Raw genomic sequence first — 6000 nt, 5'->3', positions numbered from 1 at the left:
TTTGACGGTGTTTATAATTTTGTTATGTTTGAACGAGTTTTCTACATATCTGTACACAACTAATTCCTGTGGCTGCCACAAACACGAAAAAAAAAACGAAAAAAATATTTGTTTGCTTGTAATCATTTATTTCAAAAGCATCTTTAAATAAAAATGGGTTATGTTGTTGGAAACGAAATGTATCCAAACAAATAAAACTACTCCAACAATTTTTTTACCTGTGAAAACTGATGTCATTACATCTTGTCACCGCTAAGTTCTAATGTCCTTTTACAATAAATAAAGGTGGGCACTATGAGTAAGGTTGAAACATTCTGGTACGTGTCTGAGCAACTCCACTGAATCACAGTTATTTATGTCTTAACCTCAACGAACAAAAGTCACCATACCCGTTTGTGCCATGTCTTTGAATGTGCATGACGCACCACACAATATTGTTACGTCGTCCAATGACGCAAGACAACCGTAACACTGTTAGCATGCCTCACGCATTTGCAGTATTTCCTTGTTATGAACATACAGTTTGGAGGCTTGGACTTTATTTACAGTAAGTTGGAGGCGTGATGGAAATAATTGTGCTTTTGTTGTTAATGTTATTGTTTTACGGAGTTAACACTCAAGGTAAGGATTAAAACGAACAGGGTTTTGGCAAACTTCACTTTCAATCAATTGTTTTTTTTACCAGAAACTTGTACCTCCGCCTTCAATGTGGGAAATCAAGTTTTTCAGTTGTCGAGTGAAGTAGTCGATGGTAACACAGCAAAATTAACTTGTGCTACAAATGGAGGTCGAATTGCCAACATTTCCAATCAAACCGTTCGTGAAAACCTTATTAGTTCTGCGACTAAAATGTACTTGGGAGGTTGGTGTAAACGCATGATTAGCTAAAATCAGATTGTTGTCATTATTAACAAGGAATTTGTAAGTTGCTTTTGATTATTTGTAGATGTACAGAAAGTATGGGTATCAAACATTGGTGGAGCAAAACTGGGATATTTTACCACACAACCCCAGAACTTTACAAAAGTTATTCATTTGTATATAACGTACGCAAATAGCTGTTAAATTACTACAAACATCATAATGTGTTATAACTCTCACAGAAGAGGTGCGGGATTGAAGCCGATAAGATTTTGCAGAACCATAGACGAGATAAAAAATAAAAAGTGGTGGATAACATCAAAAACAACATGCAATGAAGGAGGTAAATTATAACACGTTATGAAAACCGCCTATTTTTGCAACAAAGAATTTCTGGGCCAGGTTGGACTCAGGGCTTTGTTTTGTATGGCGGTACATGGAATGATGTAACAAAATTTAAGGAAGTTTTTAATTACCGAGCAGCCGATCATTCTTCGATATTAAAAACCGAAGACAACAATTCGATGCCGTACCATAGAAGATGGGAATCTTTGTTCTTACCTGGTAAGTTTAAGGTCAGAAAATATCTCAGAGTTTTGGTGAATTGTTTTGTTGAAAATCTTTAGTCATAAATTAAAAAAATGTTAAATAAAAAAAAATGTTTTTATATTAGTTTTTAGAGTTTTTGTGGACACTTATCCAGCAAACCAGTCCGGATTAGCGCGTCGTACGCAAAGCGCACTGCAATATAAACAAGCTTGGACAGATACTACAAAGAAATGTACTGGTGTATATGGGTATTATGCATGTCAGTTTGAATGTAAGTTACAAAGAACCGTGATATTAAATATAATACTTACCTACGCTGTAAAACAGTGGCCTTTTTTTCGAATCGCTTTAGCCCTTTAGGTACTCTGAATAAAAATCGCCCCCCTATGAGATTATCACTTTGTACAAAAGGTCTTGCCTATTAAGCATAGGTGGGCAATCAGATTCACTTACCAATACGAAAGTTTCCGTTAGCAGTCAAAACCTAGGTTAATTGCTACAGCAATATGCATGCAGCGTAAATGACATCTATCTAATGTAATCTAAGGAGAATGTGTTACGTCATAGACAAGATAACATTGCGATTATGCGCAACCAGCGCCTTCTTTTGTCATTTGAGTTGAAAACAATACATCCCATATATACATTCCACATAAAGTTGCACTACATATACCAAATTAAGTTTGGTAAGCGCTGTCATATAGGAGGCGTGAAAGCGAAAAAATCTTCTGCCTAGTGTTTGTTTTCAAGAAGAATAATTAATCGATAGTTGTAAGTTACAGTAAGCTAATTTGTTTTATGTATCTTCAATTCTTAAATACTGTTTTCTCAATTAATAGTTATCTAAAAAAAAACTGCTTTAGACAGTACACACCGTATCCTCCATATAAGTTATTATCAGTGCAGCTGGTGACAGTTATAACTCAACTTTGCGTTATTTTTTAGCGTTATTTTAATAAATTTGCTTGTTTTCAGTTACAGTTAGCGCCCGCCCTTCCACTTGCAACCCTGACACCATTCGAGTAAACTGGACAACCAACTATGTTCCGTTGAAACAACAACACTCCAATGCAGGTAGCAACACTCCAATGCAGGTAAATTATTTCTCTTACATTTTATTCTTTAAAACTACTTTATCTGCTCTTTTACTTATCAATTGTTTTACTTACAGTTGAAAGCTGTCTCTACCAATCACTCGACTGTAACGAATGCAGCATCAACTTCAATCGGAGGATTACAATACAACACAATTTACCAAATTGAGGTATACCACATATCTTCAGAAGTTTATCAAAGTGGTGCAAATACCTAAACCTATTTTCAAACAGAACTTCATCGTATATTTCATACAATATTTTTTATTGGTATTTGTTTACGACAGCTCACATCGCAAGTTGCAGGATGCGAAACAGTTGTTGCCCAAACGACAGTGAAAACCTCTTCGCCTGTATCGGTGGTTGATGCCAATATAACAAAAAATGCTCCTTGTACCCTTTACATTCCATCCTCAAATAATCGTAAAGGAGTCAATGGTTACCAGGTTTAGTTTGCCGTATACATTTAAACATATTTTCAGATTTGATACATTCCCAATTAATTTATTAGAATGGTTCTAAGCAAAACTAATTTTTTGTATCATGCATTTGTGTTTGAAATTTTTTGATTCCAAAAGTGGTTAGAGATGGGCGATACAAAATTGTTTATATTTTTCAGGTAAGATTCAATCGCATTGGTAAAAACGGTACTAGGCCTATAGCAACACAAAATGTTTCAAGTGGACACACAATACTTAATCTGACTGGACTTGAACCTTACACCTACACATTTCAGGTAAACATATAAAACTTCCTATTACGGTAATTGTAACTAAATCTATGCATTTGGCTTCAGTTGTACGTGATGCATTGCAAACGTGTCATTGGTCCTGTTGAAGTTGGTTCTTGCATTTTAATCCAACCAACAACTGTTCAAACTATAACAAACAATCAAAGTAAAGGAAATACTGGTAACTGAATAATTTCTAGCGTTTTTTGATCTTGCAAACACTAACAATATTTCATAATAAATCAGAATTAATATCGCAAGAAAGCGGTGAAGCACCCATCGGAATAATTGCAGGTGCCGTTGGAGGTGCCATCGCTCTCATTCTTGTGCTGGTCTTGGTGATTATTATTTGGAAAAGGTAACTTATTTTAAATTATAAAAACAAACCGATACTTTATGTGGTCAACTTATATTTAAAATCTATGTAAAACATACCTACTAAAATTATAGAATTACTAAATGCGTTTTAGGTGCAAAAAGGACAAAACTAGTTCAGTGGGAGCCACTTTTCAAACAAACGGTATGGAAATAGTTGTTGCGGTGCTAAGTTACCTATTTAAAGATTAACACTTGTTTGTTTTTCTAAGATTCGGAAACTGCTGAAGGTCGTGTGACAGTGGCAACTACAAGCACAGCTGTGGCATCAAATGTAAAGTTATATCTCGGCTTAAAGTCTTGCCTGCGTTTGACGTTTATAATGTGTATTGTTTTTTAGAACCGAGATTCTTCAAATGAAATACTCGGGCAAAACGCATCACCTGATTCAGGTGGGACATTAAAATGAATAATTTTAGCAAAAGAGTTAACATAACGATTTTAGCAAAAAAAGATGACACATCTTTGCTCTGTCTTGTTTATTTAGAGGCAAAGAAATATGATAATGTTTCTCCCTATCAAAATATCGGAAACAGTTCTTCAACGCCAAAGAAAAACCTTCAACGAATTTACTTTAAAAAGTGCGACAACAACTATGCTGCATTCCGTCAAGAATTTGAGGTAACACTGGAAACAATGTTTTATTTCATTTGCAATCTGTCTAAAAATCGAAACTGTTCCGATGTGTTTATTCTGGTTTTTTCCACTTTAAAAACCGCAGGTAAGGTATTTCCTTCTTACCAAACATACACAGAAACAGTACGAAAATATGAAGTTTGTTACAGCAAGGTTAGAATGGTTCGCTATAGCGATAACTATAGTTGCTTGCATGTATACGTAAGGCAAAACACTTCCGTGTACGATTGATCTGTTGTTTTCGTGTATTTAACTTTTCTTGGAACATTTCAGAAACTGTCTAAGCACGGAACAGATGCAAGCAAAGTGAACGCGGTGGCTAGACTCGAAACAAACGCTGCAAGAAACAGATACAAAAATATATTTCCTTGTAAGTCAGGCTACAACAACGTGCAATGCATGCAAGCGCAAGTATCAAAAAAGCAGGTTGTTGTATACTATACATAGTGTTTGGTTATTTGGAAATTAGTCAAATTTGAACGTGTGCACAGAACACTGAGCTATGGATGGCTTAACTCGATACTAAAGGGCCACTGAATGAAGTATCGTATGAAATTTGGTCATCTTTAATTTGTGCAATTTAAACATTAATTTGATAAATATTAATTGCTTTGTCAAAAAGGCAAAACTTATGATAACTTTTGTTAAAAAGCTCTCACAAACAAACGATTAAATTTTGTTATTGTTTGTAGATGATCATGCTAGAGTTATGCTGAAAACTGCACCTGAAAATGACTATATAAATGCCTCTTTTCTTGAGGTGAGTAATCAATGCATTAACTTTAAGTATAGGCTAATTTTTATTTGCATCCTAAACTTTCCTAACAGGGTTGTGACCAGCCAAACAAGTTTATCGCCACACAAGGACCAAGAAATTGCACCATCGATGACTTTTGGCTGATGATTTGGGAACAAAACACATCGATCATCGTTATGCTTACAGGATTAAAGGAAAAGGAAAAGGTATAGAGACACATATAATTATCTTAACTTACTTGCTACACGTTTCGTATAACAAGCATAAGTATGTGAAATAAACATAGCCTACTAAAGATTGCTTGTTTACGTGTTTTTTTTTTTTTCGGAGAAATGCTGTAAAACAAGAACCTAAAGCCACAAAGCTTTGTTCTACCCATATTTGTCGAGTTGATTTCTGTTTAGAAAAAATGCGAGAAATACTGGCCAGACCATGGCGAGGCGGAACAACACGGCAATCTCATGTTGCGCACTACAGAAGAAAACAAACTCAGTGGTATTATCCAGCGAAAATTCATCCTAACAGACAAGAAAAAGGTATGGATTTGCTCACCTGTTAGCCTGGAGTTTTCCACGAACTTGGCTTGTGTAGCAGGAACGCACCGTAGTTCAGCTGCAGTACATATCTTGGCCAGACCACGGAATCCCGGTAACAACGTCCACAATGATATACTTGCGTGAAATGGTGGAGAAAATTCACGATAGAATTCATCCGATTGTCGTTCATTGCAGGTTTGTAAAACATTTTAACTTATTTTGGACGTTAGGTTATTGTTTCGCTTTAATTTCCAGTGCTGGGGTTGGTCGCACTGGAACTTTCATTGCAATGGACGTTCTTTTTGACCAACTTGATGCCAATAGGGAAGTTAATGTTCCAAATACAGTTTTAGCAATGAGAAGGAACAGAACTGATATGGTTCAATCGTGGGTTAGTAAAATCAAACAAATACATTGTTAAGTAAAGGGTGCAATCAAATTTGAAACTAAATTTATTTTGCT

This window comes from Phallusia mammillata, chromosome 1 (genome assembly GCF_965637545.1).
Source record: "Phallusia mammillata chromosome 1, kaPhaMamm4.hap1.1, whole genome shotgun sequence".
In the NCBI taxonomy this organism is placed as follows: domain Eukaryota; kingdom Metazoa; phylum Chordata; class Ascidiacea; order Phlebobranchia; family Ascidiidae; genus Phallusia; species Phallusia mammillata.
The sequence above is the reverse complement of the archived record's forward strand: the minus strand, read 5'-3'. Positions refer to the sequence as shown.